A 22,253-nucleotide genomic window follows, 5' to 3' on the forward strand; every position below is an offset into this window, starting at 1 on the left:
CCCGCGGGCTCAGTGGCCCGCGCCTCCAGCCCTGTCACTCACAGCTCCCGCAGTGTGGTTTCGGGTTTGCTTGTATCTGGGCTCGCAATGGAACATCCAGGCAACGATTAAGTCAGTGGCAAGATGACAACTAAGAGACACCCAAAGGGAGAGAAGCCCAGCCTCCTTCATGAAGGTGTTGCTGGAGGTAAAACGAGGCTGGCGGGTGGAGGAAAGACTGGGGTCGGCCCCCTAAGGGGAAGAACTCCAGCGATCTCACCTTGGTCACCCATCATCCTGAATCCATTTGGCAGGCAGGGTGGGTGGCAGACAGCACTCCCCGCCACTCCTTGTTACAAAGTCCCGTCTACCTGCCAGTTTAATTAACCAATCGACAGCCCCCTGGAGTCTCTCTGAGATCATCCGGCGGGAGAAGGAGGTGAAGTTTTTTCTCAGATCTGACCGCCAATGTTCCTGCATGTCTCCCAGAGTGCTAAGAGACAGATGAGTGGTTCAAGTTTCCATCAGTGGAGAGAAATTGGTGCTGAGGGCGGAGAGAGCAATCCTTCTGGCCAGTGCATTCTATAAGCAAAGGTGATAGGGCTGGATAATCAGAAGGGGGGAATCCTTGGAAGACCTTCTATAGCCGGGGGCGGGGGGGGGGGTTGTACAGCAAGAAGCCAATCTTAGGTTTAGAAAGACCCCGCCCCTACCGGGGCGCGAGGGTGGGGTGGGAACAGCAATGCTACTAGGATTTGTTAGTTCCGCACCAAAATCAGAAGCACCTCCCTTTGCTTCGTTATTGGCTACATTCTCTCGTTCAGGACAGTCTCCTCACAGTATTGGCCTATGGGCAGACGGAGCTAGCCTTCAAGAATAGTAAACAAACCAATTAGGCTTGGCGCACAGGGCATTTCGGGAAGTGTAGTTCTCTAAAAGTTCTGTCCACCAAGAAGAAGCCTTTCAGTTGGAACTTTTTAAAACTTTGCTCTACGGTTTAAAACTTGTTGAAGTAGGAAGTTAATTCACGAAAGGGGGATGACGTAATAAACTAAACTTAAAGTCTTTCCTAAACTATTTGTAAGTTCCTAAACTATTTGCCTCTAAGCCTTTGGTTTATTTAATTCCCTGAAATACATTTTGTCTAGTTTAACACGTTGTATTGGGCACAGAGAACTTAAAAACGCAATACTTGTCTTCAATACATGGGTTGCTGTGTCAAGGGAACGACCTCGCATAACCAAATGTAAAATCGTATGAGTTCAATGGTGGGGGTCTGATGACGGACATTGAATTAGCCAGAGAAGGGCTGGAAATGAGGATAGCCATCTAAAGCTGAATAAGCAGGCAGTGATCCAGAGATTCAAGAGGAAAAGATCTTCCCAAGGGTGTAGAAGGGGACTTTTAAAAATTGAACTACGTAGGTAGCATTCTTAAAAATCCGAGTGACTCCACAGAGCAAACTACAGAACCGGTAAATAACATCCCTGAATTCTATGATATGTTTTTCCACTGAGGTATCAACTAAATTTATTGAGTAAATCATCATCACTCATTTAAAAACTCTAGGGAAATTACAATTTTCTGTCCAGAGGCCTTGCGATGAAGTACAAGGCTTCACTGTGCCTGACAGGGGTTGGAGTCCCTGCCCTGTCTATCTATGCAAACATGGGCACCAGAAACAGATTCATCGTGTGAGATGCTTCATGTGTAGAAATGAGATTTATTACCTAACTAGAGGGAGAGGATAGAATGAACACAAGTGTTGGTATTCCATTGCCTTGCCTAATGACCCTTTTCAAAAATCTCAATGTCTTGGTCTATCAGGAGCTTTGAGACCAAAAGGAACTTAAAGGGGCCACCAAGTTAAGCCAGGCCCCTAATATTCTGCTGTAGAGTTACTGCTTTGATTTTCATCTTATCTATCTCATCAGATTATTAATTCATCCTGCCGTGCCCACGAAATCAATCTAGAAGAGCCCTAGAATTGAAGATGAATAGATATTGGCTTTATAATATTACATGACAATGGAACATATCCAGAAATTCATTTAGTAAAAAAAATAAGACCCTTAACTAGTTACTATTATAGTAGCAAACATAAAATTATGTGCCCTCAAATTCCTTTTATTTCTTTTTTACTTTGTCTTTATTTATTTTCCCTATGTGTTTATTTGGTGTGGGGTGGGTGCCACATGGAGGGACCATGGACAGAGATGTCAGAGGACATCCTTCTGGAGATAGTTCACTCTTCCATTATGTGGGTCTGAGGATGGCATTGACCTTGGTTATTCAACTTAGCAGTGCACATCTTCATCCACTCCATCTTGCCAGCCCCTCCTGGTACTGTTTGTAAATCAGTTTCAAGTGGTTGCTTTTTTAACAAACAAAAATTAGGATAGAAAATTTAAGAAATATATGGAAAATTTTTTACAATATGAGAATTTGGTATAGAGTAAAAATTTAGTAATTTAGTATGTAGTAATTTAATTTTTAGCAGAAAACATCTAATTTTACCTGTAGCAATTTCTCGGCAACATTTCTGTTTCATCTTGATGAATGAATCACTAAATTGACTTCAAGCAGTTCAATAGCTTCATGTCTTTGGATAAAGGATGGTCTCCTTCTCAAAGTTTTCTTACCTACTTACTGAAGAATGAACTGTGCTGTATCTAGCAGACCACTGTCAACCTATCAATAAGTAGATTGCACTTAGATGATGCAGGGAGATAATAAGCAATGCTGCCTTACTTGATGCAAAGCAAAAAGAAATCTAAACACAAGCACGCATGCCCAGAGAGAGAGAGAGACAGAGATAGAGAGACAGACCGAGATAAGAGAGAGACAGAGGCAGAGAAGAGAGAGAGAGATGCAATGCAAAAATCCAGAATGGTATAAAATTTCTGAAACTACCTGTCTTTGTTGTCAGATGTAATAGTCACCAGATTGATGAAGGCTATGCAAAAGGCAATTGGATGAAGGTCATATACAGAGGCAGTTTGATGGTGATTGAGATAACCTGAGAGTAAGGATTTTTTTTTTTTTATGTTTTAATGTTTTATTGGCAGAATTTCTGGAAAGTGAATAAACTCTACACCACTGAATAACAGTCATTTTGATTGACTTAACTTTAGTTTATGAAGTCCCAAAAGGTTATAAGAATGACAGTAAGTCACTGTGTGACTTAGCAGAGTATTGAATTTAAATTACTTGCAAGTTGCAGTATAGATGTTAATTAATTCAGGCTCCTCTTTGGAAAAGGGCTTTCTAGATTCGGTTAAAATGATGGGCCTGGGTTTTCAGTCAGGTGACACTGCTCCCAGCTTACTGACTCAGAGGTAGGAACCAAACCCTTGACTAGGAATTCTGGGGATTGTGGATAGAGTTATGAAGCTCCCAGGCTGGCTGAACTCTGAAGTCATAGAGAGATAAGGCTGGGCGGTTTATTTGGCTTCATGTATACTCAGCATGGCACATGAGGCTAAAGAGCACCAACCATCATTCTACTAGCTCCAGGCAGGCAGCAACTAGGATGTCCATTGCAAACCTGCCGCTCACTCCCCAGCCGTCTCCCTTGAATAGCCATCTACTCTCCACTCCTTAACCATCCACTCTCCATTCCTTCCCCTTTTGTGGAAATTAGCTAAACAGACTTCACCTTTTACAATCAAGTCTTTTAACAACAATTCAGATCCTCACAGAGTCAAAGAATGTGTGGCTGTGTAGCCATTCTCCACTGGCCACTTTTAGTTCCTCCTCTCGATTCTCCTTCATTTCAAAGGCTACTGCAGTAATCCAGCCAGGGCTGGTAACTTGAGCCAGGAGGGCTATAGTGGTAATAGTGGAAATTGTCAGTCAGATTCTGAATTGTATTTTAATACTAGTACCAAGGGGGATTTGCTGATGGCATAGAGAGAGAAAAAGGAGCAAGGCATGCACCTCAAACTTCAGCTGGAGCACGGCAAAGCTCGTTACTGTAGCTTACTTTCCACAGTTATGCCTTATGGGTAGGTAATTTCCAGTCACTCCTTAAGTGTACCTTAATGGACTTCACAACACAATTGGTTAAATGAGCAAGCCGTGCCTGAGCACAGCAAGCAGGATCTACTGCATGGCGGTCTTGGTCCAGCTCTCTCTAACCTCTCCAGAAATACAGATCAGACAGACTTTTAACTCAGACGTCAGAAGCCTGCACAGTACCTTTGCCACTCTAACATTTTTCCAAGGTATCATTAAGCTCTAAGCAAAAATGTGTCATAAAGACCAATTAGGTCAAGTGATGAGATAATTCCAAAAGTACAAAGCAAAACTAACAGAAGGAGCCATTTATGTGCCTTTGTATATGGTACAAAAGAACAATCTTGTCACGTTCTCTCTGTAGGACTCCCTTAGGTGATTGGTTCTTCAAGTTCTCAAGTATTTCAAATGTCATTTCTACAATAGGAATCATGTTTGATAACAAATGTGTATCTCACTATATTTTAATTAAGGTACCTTATTTTGAGATTTAAAGATTGCATTTTGAGCACTTTGCTCAATTTTATCCCAAGGATGGCTTTGCTTCTAAATCACTCAGGAAAATTAGATTTAAGAGCTGAAGGGCTGGCAGCAAAGTATCTCATATAATTAACTCACATGTCGTAGCAGAGCAAGCTCTGAGCACAAGTTTAATTTAATTTTATTCCCCTGGCCACACCCTTACTGTCCACTGGAAGTTCATCCCTCGTGGAACCTGTTTGACAATGATGCTGTTGCCTGAAACAAAACCCACAGGAAAAGGAAAATTCCCCAAGCCAAGACAGTGCGCATCACATCAGGGCCTTTTGTTGAGCATCCTGGAGCCCTGTGCCCCTCACAAGTGCACACACTCTCTTTTCACAGGCCTCTCACATGGCCATTCATGTTCTTGTGCCTCTCTTGTGCTCACAGGCCTCTAACCTGACTCTGAAGCACCCACCCCTTTAGAAAGCCTCAGCTCACTTGGCTGCTCATGCATCCCGCCTGTGCCTCTCACAGTGCTCATATGCCTCTCCTCTGACTGGAGCTTGCCTCTCCTCAACCCTGCCTCTCAGGATCACTCACAATCCTCACACACCTCTCATGTGCCTCTGCTGCTCAGCGTTGAGCTAGGAAGAAGAGGCTGAGGAGACTTTGATCTGCCCAGAAAGGACCCGAATCCATCTGATGTTGTATTACACACCTGGCACTTCATGCCATCATGAAAAAGCATACCCAAGTGTAAACAAAAACTTTCTAATTGAATCTTTGAATCCAACTTCAGCACTAAAAAAGAAAAAAAAAATCTGTTAGGCCCAGTCAGGATGTTAAATGTGAATCTGAGGTAATTATCCACTCAGCTGTCTCCCTCACCACTCTGAAAATTTTAATGCATTGTTTACTGGGTGGGGCTTTGGGGGAGTTGTGGGGGTGTAAAGGGACACAGGGAGCATTTTCTATGGCTGGCATTTGGAGACCAGAGGACAATCGAGTGGTTCAGGGATTCAGACCCAGGTGGCCATGCTTGTCAGCCAGTGCTTTAACTTGGGAACCTTGGTGGCTCTGACTTTTCATGTTAGGTCTTATCTTATGTAGCATCATTTACTCCATTAGCTAATATCCTTAAGTAATTAAGGGGATAAATTATAAATAGCCTGGGAACCCAAAGGATATTCTTTACAGAAGACAGAGAAGGACCACAGTTGTTTTATCTGGGAGTAGTTTAGTCCAAGCTTGTTCTTGTTCCATAAATCATCCAGAAAGAAAATAACTATGATTTAAAAAACATAAATGCTTAAAGTCCCCAAAGCAAAGGGATATGGATAGTCAAGTACCCATATGATTTCCAAAGAGAGGGACTATAATGTGAGTCTTAGTGTTTTTATGTTTACAACCAACAGGCTGATGCTTTGTGCTTTATTCCACAACAGTCTGCTGCGTGAAGACTATGTGGCAGGTATATTGTGAATATTGTGAAATTTCACGGTCATGATAATATAACAAAATTGACTTGGGGCATCCTACAAGAGAGCATTAAACCATTAGGAAAGCAAAAATCCTTAAAAGATACAGCAGAACCCAGACATAACAAAGCATTTTTTAGTTTTTGAGGATCGTTATTATTTATTTTGTAGTCTCCATGACAACACTCTCTCCCTTGCCATGAAGGTATGTGTCTTCATGGGCCTTTTCTCCCAGAGAATGAGTTCCCTTAAGGGCAGCACCCTAAGACAGGAACCAGGTAGGCTGGGAGATGGATACTAGAAAGATTCTGTTCCCAACTATTCATCCCAAATCAACCACTTTAGTCCACCATGACTATACAATTCCCTGAAGACTTGATCTTTTGAAGAAGCCACAAATGTGGTTTCTCTTCATTTCCTCATAACTGTAACGAGGGTGCTAATGTGGCTTTGTTATTGCAGTATGTGAACATGTTGAAACTTTCAAATTGGTTAGTTCCTATCCAGCTTTCGGCATGGGCTACAGAACCTCTTTTGAGCTCTCATGATCCATGTAGCCCCAGCCTATAGGGAGGTTAAAAAATAAAAAGGAAAAGGGAATAAAAATCAATAAATAAAAGTAAGAGAGATTCCTAAATTTCCTGTTGCTGTTCCACATTACTTTGCAGAAGTAGAGCAGCACTTTTGAGAAGTCCAGGGTAAAACCAGTAATTCCAGACTGGATTTCAAGCCAAAAACCTTTTGCTCAGGGCCAATGTGTTTGTGAAGAAAAATAGAACATTGTAAAGTATTTAGTACCACTGTGGGTCACATCTATTGATGTGTAATGGCCTCTGACCTCTGCGGTTTCCAATATTTCATATTTAGTTCTAAGTCATGAAGTTGGCTTCCTCTTCCTCTAATTTAAAGTAGTATTTTTCCAGGGCCCTTGTACAGTTCTGAAAGGAATGTGTAGCTTGGCTGAATGGCACTGCGTGCTGTCAACACAGGAGCTCCTTGGAAGCCACTGCTTCTTTTCTTGTTCTTTAGCCAGAACCGTTCTGCTTGCTCATGCTGAGAACACGTGTTAAATTCAGGAAACTGGGAGGAAGCTTGTGAGAACATTATCGTCATCCCAAAGTCCAGTGGTTTCCTGTAAAAGGACTTTTTCATTGCAACTGAAACTAAGGGGGGGGGGTACCTACCTGTGACAATATTAGTGCCAGGGTGTACCCGTCAGCTCTTCCCCGGGCGGCTGCTGTTCACCTACCTCACTCCCATGGGTTTCTATTCGTATTTCTTACATCATGTAATAATGGAGAGAGCTTAGTCCACTGAAGTAAAGATACAGGGACCTTAGCTAAACAGTCAGAGAAGTCATGCAACAGTAAAATTTCTGTTTCTTTGTTGGAAAACTGAAGGCACAAATACCTACCTAAGGGAGGCATTGTGAAAATGGAGTCAGAGTAGACGTTTCCTCACACGAACCCAGTGACTTGTAGTAAGATTGAATGGTGGGTATTCACATTATTGTCTAATGTCTATAGCCAGGCTGGGGCAGTTTTATTCCGTTCTTATGACTTACAAATTGCCTAAATGTGGATGGCTCCCAAATCTGTATGCCTGAACAAACCTCTTCCCTGAACCCCAGATTTGATTTATAAAGCCTCTTTCACATCTCCATTTGGATCGTCAGAAGACATTTAAAATTTAATGTTCCAACTAAATCCATCATTTCCAACTGCAAACAGTACTTTATACCTCCCACAATCTTTCTTTCTGTATGTGCCCTTTCGAATGTTTAGGCTCATGCCAGTCTACTCTGAGGGCCTGCTCCCTTACACCCATTCATAGCTTACACACACACACACACACACACACACACACACACACACACACACACACCTACCTCTATAAAGTTCAGTAGCAAGTGTTCCCAGCTCTTCCATTACTTTATGTCCAAAATTTAACAAAGTCTCACCACCATCCCCTTTAGTCTAAGCCAAACCATTTTTCTTCTGTATTTTAGCAGCTTACATGAAACTAACCCCTGTTGTCCAGTCTGAAAAAAAGAAACCCACGTAACTGTAAGGCAGATTATGTTCCACTTATAGTAAACATCCCTGAGACCGTTTTATCTCCCCGTAAATAAAGGTCAAAGTTCTTCAAACAGACCTAGATAGGCCAGGCAGGATCTGTACTCTTCCCTGCCCTCTCTCCTCTCACTCTTTCTCACATGGGGACACTTGCTCTCTTGAAGACAAGTGTACTTGCATCTTAAGGGTTGCTCCCTCTGAGTAAACCAGAGGTCAGCAATTGTCTTATCGGTTAGGCGGATATTAAATATTTTCATTGTTTTGGAGCCTGTATTTCCTGAATGGCAACGAATCAACATTGTCAAAGCTGCCATAGGCAATGTGTAAATGACTGAGAATGGGGGACCTCCGGTGACACTTGATGAGGAGGGGTGGCTGGACTGAACTTGGCCCACCCGACGCTTACAGCAGATACTTTCATGATGTATCCCTACAAGTCCGTCCTGTGCTTTACGGATTATCACAGGCTGATAATATTACAAAGATAAGTAGATTCATCTTATTAATTAGCTTTCTTTGACCTTTTCCTTTTAAAATAGGAATAATCTGCTTGTGCACACACAGAGAGACACCAAGCCCAGCTCTTCCCAGCTCCACACAGTACTTTTACCCCATTGCATTTTTCTCCTTAGCACTGCTATCTGAAGCACTATGCATTTATGTGTAAGGGATTTGGTTTCTTTTTTTATTGCATCCCTGGGACAATTATTAGGACAGAATGAATTAGTAGACTTTGGACTAAAAGACACAACATCCTACACCTTTCAATCTAAGCCAATCTAACCCACTACTCGGTTGACAAACATTTCTCTGAAATGGCAAGAAAATAAGGTCTGCTGTGGAGAGCAAGTCACGTAGTAAGTGCAAAGGAATAAATGACTATTGCAGGTTACAGAAGCTCACTCCTGATTGCTATTACCCCCATTGCACAATTCACATCAAAACACTTAATACCAGTGTCTAAAGAATCAAAGTAAGTCTCCATTTTCATTTCTGATTTTGTTAACTTGGATACTGTCTCTGTGCCCTCTGGTTAATCTGGCTAAGGGTTTATCTATCTTGTTGATTTTCTCAAAGAACCAGCTCCTGGTTTTGTTGATTCTTTGTATAGTTCTCTTTGTTTCTACTTGGTTGACCATATCCAGTGGATAGGCACAGCCCCCAGTTGAGGGATGGGGCCACCCACCCACCTACCTGAAAAATATTAATCCAGAATTCATCCTTCCAAAAGGAAATGCAGGGACAAAGAGTAGAGCAGAAACTGAAGGAAAGACCATCCAGTGACTGCCCCACCTAGGGATCCATCCCATCTGCAGACATCAAACCCAGATACTATTGATGATGCCAAGAAGTGCTTACTGAAAGGAGCCTGGTATAGCTGTCCCCTGAGATGCTCTGTTGGACCAATACAGATGCAGATGTATACAATGAAACATTGGACTGAGCGTGGGGACCCCAATGGAGAAGTTAGGGCAAAGACTATAGGAGATGAGGGGTTTGCAACCCCATAGGAAGAACAATATCAACCAAACAGACACCCCCAAAGTTCCCAGGGACTAAACCACCAATTAGAGAGTACATTACACGGGGGGGTGGGGGGGAGACCCACAGCTCCAGTTGCATATGCCTTATCTGGCATCACTGGGAGGGGAGCCCCTTGGTCCTATGGCAGCTTGATGACTCAGGATAGGGAAACACTAGGGAGCAGCGGAAGGAGTGGATGGGCGGTTGGGGGAGCACCCTCATAGAGGCAGGAGGAGGGGGGTAGGGGGCTTGAAGAGGGGAAACTGGGAAGGGAGATAACGTTTGAAATGTAAATAAATAAAATAAGCAATAAAATAATGAAAAAGTGATTACTTTGCTTCCAGATTAAAAAAAGAAGAAGAAGAAAGTAATATTGCTGGTTTACATAAATGCCATAAATATTTCTGAGATAAAGGAATGAGATGAGAGCCATCCCCAAGCTGTGCAGATGCACCACTTGGGCTGAGCTCAGAGCATTTCTTTTCTGTTCTAACTATGCCTAGGCATAGGGCTGGCAGCGTCCATACTATCTAATATTCCAAGCTGACTGATTCAATCCAGCCTCTTTCAGCTTCTGACTGAATTGCTCTGCTTAGCTTCATACTAACTTTAGCGGTTTGTTCTAATCTTCTGGCTCCTTCTCATTCTCTAGATCATCTGTCTTCCGTGTCTAGCTTGTTCTTTCTGAAACCTGTCTCTGTACAACTGGCCTCCTGTTGCTCTTAAGTAGCCTCTTTCCCATGCTGTTCTGGTGAGAGTTGGGAAGATCCAACTTTTGACTCATTCTGTCAGATCTTACTCTGATGTGTCACTTTGTCTGACCCTCAACTAGATGCCAATTTAAACATGGCTGCTTCTTTCTACAAACTTACCTTACCTCCATTGTTAGGGGTTAAAGGTGTGGACTAAGGGTATGTCTTTAGTGTAGCCAGATCTTACTATAATCAAGGTCATGTCTTCATTCCTGTGGGATCAAGTGGACCTAGAAGATCTTTGAATGTGATCCCTTCCCAGAGCAGCCACATTTCTGGATTAAAATTCCATCTACTGATTTATGTTCACACTTCTGGCCATCCTTTATGTCTAACTTTACATCTTCAGAAATAATTTGTATAGTCAGTGGGATTGCGTCTCCTTTTCACCAACTATCACCCAATAATTCAAGCATCCACTACAAAGACCAAACACAGGCAAGCTCCCATGCTATCATTTAAGAAATGTAGGTTATTAAATTTTCATGAGCTGATCCTACAGCAGTATCACAGACCCACCTGTTTCTGTCAGTAATTCAACCTGAAAGCTATCAATTATATTTTAAGTGGAATGATCATACATCACAATATTATTTACTGTTTCTGCCTAGTACACAGGGGAGTCCCTGTGCTGATTTTAATATGAGTTTTTATTACTTCTAAAGTGATCAAGTTTCTGAGATATATAAAGGCATGTCTAATATCAAACCTTCATCTCCCAGGGAAAGGCTTGACACATTCAGATAAATTAGGGTGAGTGTTTTCTATACCTTTAAATAGTTGGGATGCTATTGGCCAGAGAAGTACTTTACTGTTCAAAGAACTTAGAAAAGAGATGGTGGGTGGGGCTAATCAATGAGTAAACAGGCAAACAAAATGAAAAGTAAGCCAAAACAGCTGCGGCAGAATGAAGCCATTCGGCTGCTGTCCTCGAGCATGGGTTGTGATGTCCAATTAGCAAATACAGGATCTGAGATTTCTTGGCTTCTGTACAACTCCAATTGCTGTTGTAGTAGCAGCCAAGTGATTATCCTGGAACACTTTAGGGGCAGGGACAGAAATCCGGGGCATTATGATCACCATAGTACACACTGGGATCCCCGTGTACATGAGAAACTCTGCATTTTCAAATGCTAAAATTATTGTTTTGATGTGTAGACCAACCTCTTTTATTTTTTCCTTTGATGTAGAAAATTAATCTTGTTATATCAGATAAGCTTAAGAGGGGCCATTTGAAGTTTAAAAATCATCCATTTCAAGATGTCTGCTTCTGTGCGTATTGCAGTGATGCCAAAGTGGAGAGGGGTAACAGCATTGCTCCCCTGCTGTGTCAACTTTCCTTATGGCTTACAGAAAAATTCTCACAAAAGCAACGAGGGAAGGAAAGGTTTACTTCAGGTCACAGTTCTAGGGTACAGTCCCCTCATTGTACCAGGAGCTTAAAGAAGCTGGGCACATAAAGCCATAGTCAGCAAGCAGAGATAGGTGAATTGTACTATGTATCTTACTCATCGTAGTCATCATCATCACCACCACCACCACCATCATCATCATCATCATCACAGCCCATGAAATGCTGATATAGACATTTAAGATGAACCTTCCTACCTACATTAATTCAGTCAAGAAAATACCTGACAGGCACGATCAGAAGTAAACCTAATCTAGAAAATCCCTCATGGGCATGAATTTAAATCCTATGCAGTTGACAACCAATGTAAACTGTCACACCTACCTTGGTTGCACCTTCCAAGTCTTTAATACAGCAGCGAACCTCAGTCCTTAAAAGAGAAAACATACGGTGGTAGGAAGCTAACCCCGCCCCCGTGTAGCTGACAAACTTCACTAATGATAGCAATGGACACAGCAGATTCCCAGTGGCATCTCAGTGGCGCTCCTATGTACAGCAGGGAGACACAACCTTGGGTGGAGTCTTTCTGCATCTTGTCTATAGTGACGCTATGTTCTCATTTCCTTGTCTGCCACAAATCACTGATGCAAGTGGTTTCTCTGGGAAGCTGCTGTATCCTTGGACCTCACCAGAACAGAGGACAAGGTCCCTCCTAAGGAACTCTAAAACAAATCTTAGCTCTCAGGCTGTTTCAGGCTCCAGAGGACATAATGCATGATTCTCTACTGCTGAATCTTAAGGCTGAGAGCTGAGATTACGTTTCTTTGGGCACAATTTATATTTCTCTTTACTTTTTCCTAATTTCATCTACCACCATGGTAACTAAGAAATAAAGACATGACCTCTGTGCTTTTCCTATTTGCTGTTGTGCCATGTTCTTTGGGATACTATTCCAGCTGAGTTCCCTGGAACATGGTGGTGAGAAGGGGAACGAGACTTTGACATATGTACATATACATATATATATACAATTATATATGCATCACATACATATACAATTACATATACATCATATACATCATATATGTACACATCATATACATATACATCATAGACATATATGCCATATACCTCTACATATACATAGATTAACCTCCACATGGTCAGTACTGGTTAATTAAAACTTTTTCAAGGTCTCCAGGCTGAGGAAATACAGTGTCTCATCCCCAGTATGAATTAAATAGTAGTTTATAGTGTATGTTTTGAGTCCTTTCTGATTCCAGATCAAGTCATATACGTTTCCTGGACTGACTTGGCCCCTGAGTATATGTTGAACTGGATTTGGCTCAGGATTTTAACTGTGCCTCAGGCTCAGCGTAGGATCACTTCTCTCTCTGTTACCAAGCTGCCTAGTCTACCTAAGAAACTCAGAAACTCAACAAAACTGAATACTACACTGATACTAAAATAAGGAAGGAAGGAAGGAAGGAAGGAAGGAAGGAAGGAAGGAAAATATTCAGTAGAAATCTGAAAAACGAAGATGTTAACATTGCATCTGTATAACTGTTCACTGAGGCGTAGAGTTTGCTGCTGAGCTTGTTTGTTTGGCTACCTTAATCTAGCCTTGTAACGTTTTTAATCTGTGGGATCATTACAGTAAAATGAATTTCTTAGATTAAGAAATTTATTCTTATTGTCTAGTTGGTACTTCCAACAGCACCTACATATCACTGACCCTGTTTTAGGATCAAGGCGATAAGGCTCAGAGAAGTGTGGCTTGACTCAGCAAATGTCCGGGCAAAGTGAGATCTCGGCTTTGGACATCTGTGCAGAGAATTCTTTATTCTGTACCACAGTGTTTGTGAGCCGTCCAAGTCCAGACTATAGAGCTAACTGTAGCAAACATGTTTCCCTCCCGCTTTAAGTCCCAGTCCCTGCTGCCCTTCAGAGTTGTTTTCCTCATCCCCCCTACCCCCCCCCACGCCCACCAGAGGCCTTTTCCCTGTACACCCTTCTCCTTCCGAATGAGCTCTGATCTGGACCTAAAAGGCTCATCTCCACCTGCCAGGTTGTTTTCTCCTCATTGACTGTCTTTGATTAGGAAATCAAGACTGTTGTAAAGTGTATTCTTTTTTTTTCTTTCATTTATTATTGGATATTTTCTTTATTTATATTTCATATGTTATCCCCGTTTCCACTCCCCGAGCCCCCTATACCATCTTCTGCTTCTATGAGGGTGACTCTCCCACCCCCCCATCTCCCCCACCTCCCACCTCCGCAGCCTCGAATTCCCCTACACTGGGCATCGAGCCTTAACAGGGTTAAGGGCCTCTCCTCCCATTGATGCCTGACAAGGACATCCTCTGCTACATATGCGGCTGGAGCCATGGGTCCCTCCATGTGTACTGCTTGGTTGGTGGTTTATTCCATGGGAACTCTGGGGTTACTGGTTGGTTGATATTATTGTTCTTCCTATGGGGTTGCAAACCCCTTCAGTTAACTCCTCCATTGAGGACCTCATTGGGGACCCTGTGCTCAATCCAATGGTTGGCTTCGAGCATCAAACCGCTGTATTTGTTGGGCTCTGGCAGAAAGCCTCTTAGGAGACAGCTATATCAGGCTCCCGTCAGCATCCACTTCTTGGCATTCACAATAGTGTCTGGGTTTGATGACTGTGTATGGAATGGATCCCCAGGTGGGGCAGTGTAGAGTATATTCTTAAACTGCATTTGCATACATAGGATCAGGAATTAAATTTTACATACTAATTATGTCCAGGTCTCTATATTCAAAGCACTAAATGATTTCTGAAAAACTTTATCAACGTTTGGTAATTCTGTACTTGAGTGAGTGACAGTGTGATAAAATTAATATAAAGGTTGGACCTGGAGGGCATCATCCTAAGTGAGGTAACACAATCACAAAAGAACTCAAATGATATGTACTCAGTGATAAGTGGATAGTAGCCCAGAAACTTAGTATAGTGAGATATAAGATACAATTTGCAAAACACATGAAACTGAAGAAGAATGAAGACCAAAGTGTGGACACTTTTGCCCCTTCTTAGAATTGGAAACAATCACCCATGGAAGGAGTTACAGAGACAAAGTTTGGAGCTGACACCAAAGGATGGACCATCTAGAGACTGCCATATCCAGGGATCCATCCCATAATTAGCCTCCAAACGATGACACCATTGCATACACTAGCAAGCGTTTGCTGCAAGGACCCTGATATAGCTTTCTCTTGTGAGACTAGGTCGGGGCCTAGCAAACATAGAAGTGGATGCTCACAGTCAACTATTGGATGGATCACAGGGCCCCCAGTGGAGGAGCTAGAGAAAGTATCCAAGGAGCTAAAGAGATCTGCAACCCTGTAGGTGCAACATTATGAATTAACCAGTATCCCGGAGCTCTTGACTCTAGCTGCATATGTATCAAAAGATGGCCTAGTCGGCCATCACTGGAAAGAGAGGCCCATTGGATACGCAAACTTTATATGCCCCAGTACAGGGGAATGACAGGGCCAAAAAAATGGGAATGGGTGGGTAGGGAAGTGGGGGGGGGATCGGGACTTTTGGGATAGCATTGGAAATGTAATTGAGGAAAATACTTAATAAAATATATATATATAAAATTAATGTAAAATATACAATATATAACATACAATGACTAAATAAGAGTAATTAATGTTTCTTTCTCCTATCATATCCTTGTATTTGGAGTCTTTGAGCCCTTCCTGTCTTTCATGAAATATATAACAGGTAGTTGTAACAAGAAAAGCTGTAGGCTCTAAAATGGAAGATAGTACTGTCTTCTATCCAAGGTCTTCATTCTACAAAGCACATCCTTCACAGGGAGGGGATTTATATTTTTATTGAGTCTTATTGTTTGAGAGTTTCATATATTCATATAATATAAACACATTGTAGTGGTTTGAATAGAAATGACCCCCATAGACTGATAGATTTGAATGCTTGGTCACTAGGTAGTGGCACCATTAGGAGATATGGCCTTGTTGGAGTAGGTACAGCCATCTTAACTAAAGTGTGTCACTGAGGCTGTGCTTTGAGGCCTCAGGTATGCAGCCCAGGGCCAGTGTCACTCTCCCTCCCTGCTATCTGGGAATCCAGATGTAGGACCCTCAGCTCCTCTCCAGCACCATGTCCGCCTGCATGCCACCATGCTTCTCACTGTGAATAATGGACCAAACCTCCAAACTGTACGCCTGAACAGTCCTAACTGTAGGTCCTCAGCTGTAAATGTGGTGCTTTATGAGAGTTGCTGGGATCATGGTGTCTCTTCACAGCAATAGTAATCCTAACTAAGACAACATTAATCAAATCTACCCATCCTCTTTCCCCCAACTCCTCCAATATCCCTTGCCCGCTCTTCCTAAGTTCATGTGCTCTTTTGAAAATAAACCTATTGAGTCCACTTAGTGATGCAGCACATGCATGGTTGTGGGGAGATCCACTGGAGTATGTGCAGACCCTAAGAAACATCATCCCTGAGGAAAACTCTCTCTCCCTCTCCCCCTCCCCCTGAAGCTACCAGTCATCAATATCCCTTCAGGTAGAGGTTAGATGATGTGACCCTCTGCCCCAACCATGTAGGGAATTTGTGTGGCTTAAGCATGTACAGACAGGTCTTGGGCATGTAGTCACTGCTGTTGTGAATTCAAATGCCGCTTCTGCTGTGGCCATTCACAAACTCTGATTCTTAAATGTGGGACGCTCAACTTGCCAGCAAGTAAGACACCACAACAGGATCCTTCTGCAACACGCTTATTAGGAGAGCATGGACTGCGTAGGCAAAAGACCCCGAGCCCCAGAAATGGTGCTGCTTATATAGGCCTAGGAGTGACGTGTCCATACCTGATTGGTTATGCTACCAGTACCTCATTAATATGAGTCGGGCAAGGCAGTGACTCGGCAAAAAACTCTTATGCACATGTGCACATTGGTTGTTTACCCATAATCATGGGTGGTGGCCAGTGGTAGCCAGCGCCATCTTGTAATGGCGTTTGCAGCTTCCCACACTTAAAATCTTTTTTTCTCTGTCCCTCCAAACGGTTCCCTTACAGGAATTTATGAGACTTAGAAGAACACATGAAGCTGGGAAATAGTAGCGTGTGCCTTTAATCCCAGCACCCAGGCGGTAGAGGCATTGTAGATCTCTGTAAGTTCAAAGCCAGCCTGGTGTACAAGGTGAGTTCCAGGACACCAAAGAAACCCTATCAGAAACAGAAGGGAGGGAGAGAGAGGGGGGGGGAGAGGGAGGGAGGGAGAGGGAGGGAGAAAGAAGGAAGGAGAGGGAAAGAGAGGAAGAGAGAGGGAGAGAGGGGGAGGGAGAGGGAGGGAGAGGGAAGGAGAATAATATATAAAAAATACTTAGAACAATGCCTTGCCGTAGCAGGTCCCTCATAAATACTGGTTTTTGCCATTGTTATAACTGCTTTATAAGCAATGGTGCATGAGTCTTTTTGTTTACACTGAAGATATAAAAATTTATATTTTTATTTTTAGCTTTGTTTTTTTCTGGTGTATGAAACTTCAAACTAGTATAACACTAGTAAGATAACGTGGTGCTTTGATCCTTGGGTCCCCTGTTTTTATGGGCCAGGAGAATGACTCACTAGCAGAAGCCCTTGCTGTGCAAGCATGCTGATTTTAGTTTGCTCTTCAGAGTCCATCCATCATAGAAGAAGAGAACTGACTCCAGGAAGTTGTCTTCCAACTCCCACAAGAGTTCTGTAGCACACGTGCACCTTCATGCTGTGATCTTGCATGCACACAGCATAAACTATTTAGTGTGACTTGTATGTATATAATTTCAGGCCTGTCCACTTGGTATTGAAGACCAATTGTGTGTGTGTGTGTGGGGGGGGGGGGCGTCTCATCCCTGGGAGAGATTATTTCTGCCAACCTCAAAATTCCTTAGTTGTCTTTAGTTGTTTGCCTATCTGTGGTGCTTGTGAGATTTTCAGCTTCCATGTCTGCTTGCTTATTGGAGGTGTACTTCCTTAGGTCTTGATTAGGTAGACAAATTTGAGATACCATGGGTAAAATTCCCTGTCATGTCTAGTAGACATACTCTTATAGCAGACTTCCTGGTCTGTTGCTTACAACTGTTATAAACCATTTCAGAAATGGTCTCTGAGACTTAGGTACATGACTTGTAGATTTATCCAGCGTGACTTGTGATTTGTTCTTTTCATTTTGACCAATTGTGGTTTACTGTGATGGTCTCCACTGTTGCAAAGAGATACTTTGATGAGGAGTAAGAGCTACACAAATCTGCCAATATAAAGAGAAAGATTGAGAAAACAACCATGAAATATGTTGGTTTAATAATGTAGCAGTAGTAGGTTTTCCTCTGGGCTAAGTTTCCAGTACTAAGTACAGTTTCTTTCCTGTTGAGTGGTTCTTGTGTCCAATTAGCAGGCCTGTGGTTACCTACAAGGTGAGAACCCTTGGGTTGCATGGTACTCTAGGCTTACAGTTTTCAAACCTTACTTTAATAAGGGTTCTTAAATGCTTCAACCTCCCTTATAGCCCATCAACCAAAGGTAGGGGAGGTAGATGGCTAATAGGACAAAGGGGGATGTGGACATTACTATCTTTATTATCAGGATACCAGCAATCCAGTTCAATAGTGCCACCAAAATCACAAATCAGCAGCAGTAGCTCAATAGAGAAGAACCACGAGGCCCTCCAAATTGGTATGAGTCCATGGAAGTTGTTTGGTTCATTTTCTCTCTATGAAGTCACAACGACTGATCATCAGCAATGTGGTAAGAGGCAATCTAAGGCCAGAGCATCATCAGCAAAGACTAGCGAAGTGAAGCCAGGCAAACCAATGCAAGAGAGTGGTCAGTGAAGCCCAATAATGACCAGCAAAGACTTGAGAGGTGAACCAATGAAAAACATTGTCCATGGTCTGTTGGATTATATTTACACTCTTTCCAAATATCACACGTCCCTCTCAAGCATCAGCTCCAGCAAAAATCACATGCCCTTTCACCAGATGACTTCCAGAACAGCACATGCCTGCTATTATTAGCAAACATCCTCTCCTAAGACAGTTTCCAGAAGAACAGCACATGACACAACTGAGGAAACCAGAAATGACCACTTCTTGTTACCTTCCAGAATTATGAAAGGTAGTCCTCAGAGTTAAGGCTTTAAGTGTTTGGACCATCTTGGGCTCTCTATGATGTTTTTAGCAATAGGGACTTATGTGGAAAGCTTTTGGGGCCACTTCTAGAAACTTGGCAGGAATCTGACATTGGGCCAGGACATGGAAGTAAGCTCAAGCAGGAGTCTGATTTTGGGCTAGAACAAAGAAGTAGGCTTCAGGCAGTAATTTGACTTTGGGCTAAGATAGGGAAGTAGGCTCACATATCTTGGTCATCCTGATAAGCCCCTAGAAACAGTGATCATGGGACTTTGTTTATTGCTTTGTTTCTTATCTACCTTATCCATGCTTTGTTTGTTCCTTGACTACTTCATTGATGACTTAGGACTGACCACATTCTTTGTATGCACCTAGAATGATATAAAAGCAGACTGGAAAAAATTAATGTGCTTCAGCCTCAGAACTGGCTGGAGTCATGCTACAGTGTCGTGTAATTGTCTTTTTCTTTTTAATCCTTGCTCCCTCCCTGGAGAACCCGTTGACTGACTGAGCTGGCTTGGCCAGACTTACCTTCAACTTCTGGAAGGCAATGCAGGGCATAAATAAATAAATAAATAAATAACCTGCTGTTGTTCTGAGACATCTTTACTCTGCAGTCCAAGATGACCTAAAACCCCCTATATAATCCAGGCTGGCCGTAAGCACTGGGTAACCTTTCTACATGTGCCCCTTGAATACTCACATTACAAGTGTGAGCCACCATGCCCAGCTTCTTTTAATCTTTTCAACCACTAAGGATAAAAGAGATGAGAATAATTTTCTTGTTATTCAGAGGCTCTTCTGTTCAAGCTGTTTGGTTCTCTGACCTGAAATAGAAGTGTATTTTAACTTCTACAGTACTCATGCTGAAGACCATCATTATTATACTGAAAAATCCAAAACAATAGGAACAACAAATCCAAATGCAGCCAGCAGAGAAGGTATAATCAAATACTGTACTATAATTAAAAAATTACTTCTATTTAATAAGGTGCAATGTGGGATGCTTTTACTGGCGCCATCATCAGCATAGACCAGTGGAACAATTACCACCGAGGAGTAGAGATGCTGTATCAGTATGGCTATCACAAAGCCTTCTGGGTTGCAGGGTTTCTATTGTTTACCCACGAAGTTCTCTTTCAACTAATGATTTGCATTGAGTTATCTCACTCCTTCTTTTAAGTCATTCCCAGGTTTATTTTGCATTCTACTCTTTCCATAAAACCAAACCCAACATCCTGTAAACAGATGAAAATTTGAGACCTCAATGAAGCTTTACAAAAAATACTTTGACGGGAGCATCATTATTTCCCTGTGCTTTCTCTTGCTTCCATGTATCATGCCAAGCTTACCGTGGCTCATACTACAAACTTTGATATATATGCACTTGCTCATGTTTATTAAGTTTAGCCTAGGGTGTTGGTTTGTGCCTGTTTGCCATGTTATATATAAAGTTTAGGTCTCTAATTGCCCTTGAAGGAAACACAATTGTCCTGTCTACAAAGGAACAGATCCGCTCAGTCAGCATCAGACTTCCCCTAGAGGACAGTTTCAAGGTGCCAAGCCACTGTCTTCTGCAGGTTGCCTGATCCCCCATGTATATGCCAAACAAATGTTGGGAAACTGTACACCCTGAAGACAGCTATTCATCTGTGTCATAGCCAGCTGTCGTCTGATTATTCCTCCAGGGATGCTACAAAGTGATTCCTCTGACAGAACACCAGACTCTGAGCTGCTCACTTCTTCTCTATATTGTCCCCTCACAGAAGATGATTGCTATTTATCTATCCCATCATATCCAGACACAAAGCCCCAGCACTCTGCTTCCAGTCACCAAGTTCTGGAACGGTGCCTCTAGTTACCAAGCCTCAGTCCTCTGACTCCTGCTATCTCTCACTCTATTTTGGGCCCTTACTCTTTCATGTAGATTATTTCAACATGGGCTCACCATGTCTCCAACAAAACCACATCTTGGTACCTAAGATTTATTTATTTGTTTTTCTAAATCAGCATTTACTAATGTCTGACTTTATTCACAGTTCTGCCTGTCTCTCCTCTCCCTGCCTCCAGGATCCAATCTGATTCTCTACATCTTCACCATCTGCTCCCAGCCTGTTTCTCCAGTTTATCTTCTACCACTACCCACCTTGTGCTTCACATTTCAGAAATATGGAGAGCTGTCTTCCCCTGCCAACACTTGTTTTTGCTTGTGTTTCTGAGACATCTTGCTTCTTTCCTTGGCTAGTGTCAAGTCCTATGCCATCTAGCCATCTAATCTATGAAGACTGTCATTTCTTCTAAGACACTTGGTTCTTGGTCACCCAGTTCTCCATGCTCTATGCTTTCTTTGATTTTGTAAATTTTTATGACTGCTGAGCAACTCTGAGTTATACCAGTCATTCCATAGACTACAGAGTGGGATGTCACAACACGTCTGGCTTATCTATCACCATTAGATTTCATCCTCTTAAAGGACAAGAAGATCATTTACTTGTTTAAATCTCAAGGAACTCACACCAGGATCCTTCTCCCTTTTCCCTTGCCTCTATCCATCTCCACTCACCTGCCTGCCAACACAATCACTCCTAAAAAATAATTCTCCTTCTTGGATAATTTAAGCATAAAATACAGTGACAGATAAGCAAACTTCAATTCCATGCAATTAGTGTAAATCTCCCTCAAACTGAATTTACCCAATTAAACCTGTTCTAGTGATTTTATGACACAGTTGGAGTGATTAAAGAACAAGTCAATGGCCTTTCTGTACACAAAGAATAAACAGGCTGAGAAAGAAATTAGGGAAACAACACCCTTCTCAATAGTCACAAATAATATAAAATACCTTGGCGTGACTCTAACTAAGGAAGTGAAAGATCTGTATGATAAGAACTTCAAGTCCCTGAAGAAAGAAATTAAAGAAGATCTCAGAAGATGGAAAGATCTCCCATGCTCATGGATTGGCAGGATCAATATAGTAAAAATGGCTATCTTGCCAAAAGCAATCTACAGACTCAATGCAATCCCCATCAAAATTCCAACTCAATTCTTCAATGAATTAGAAAGGGCAATCGGCAGATTCATCTGGAATAACAAAAAACCTAGGATAGCAAAAACTCTTCTCAAGGATAAAAGAACCTCTGGTGGAATCACCATGCCTGACCTAAAGCTGTACTACAGAGCAATTGTGATAAAAACTGCATGGTACTGGTATAGTGAAGACAAGTAGACCAATGGAACAGAATTGAAGACCCAGAGATGAATCCACACACCTATGGTCACTTGATCTTTGACAAGGGAGCTAAAACCATCCAGTGGAAAAAAGACAGCATTTTCAACAAATGATGCTGGCACAACTGGCGGTTATCATGTAGAAGAATTCGAATTGATCCATTCCTATCTCCTTGTACTAAGGTCAAATCTAAGTGGATTAAGGA

At 42.2% G+C, this 22,253-nt stretch overlaps 1 long non-coding RNA gene across 1 annotated transcript; it reads left to right on the forward strand.

Moving 5' to 3' along the window:
* The first annotated feature begins 2 nt into the window (after nt 1–2).
* On the forward strand, nt 3–21,625 carry Gm46210. The gene is made up of 3 exons (XR_001779713.1): nt 3–187; nt 16,727–16,850; nt 20,890–21,625. It is a non-coding gene; the product is annotated as a predicted gene, 46210 (long non-coding RNA).
* Nucleotides 21,626–22,253: the final 628 nt, after the last annotated feature.

Source organism: Mus musculus, chromosome 10, assembly GCF_000001635.26.
Source record: "Mus musculus strain C57BL/6J chromosome 10, GRCm38.p6 C57BL/6J".
In the NCBI taxonomy this organism is placed as follows: domain Eukaryota; kingdom Metazoa; phylum Chordata; class Mammalia; order Rodentia; family Muridae; genus Mus; species Mus musculus.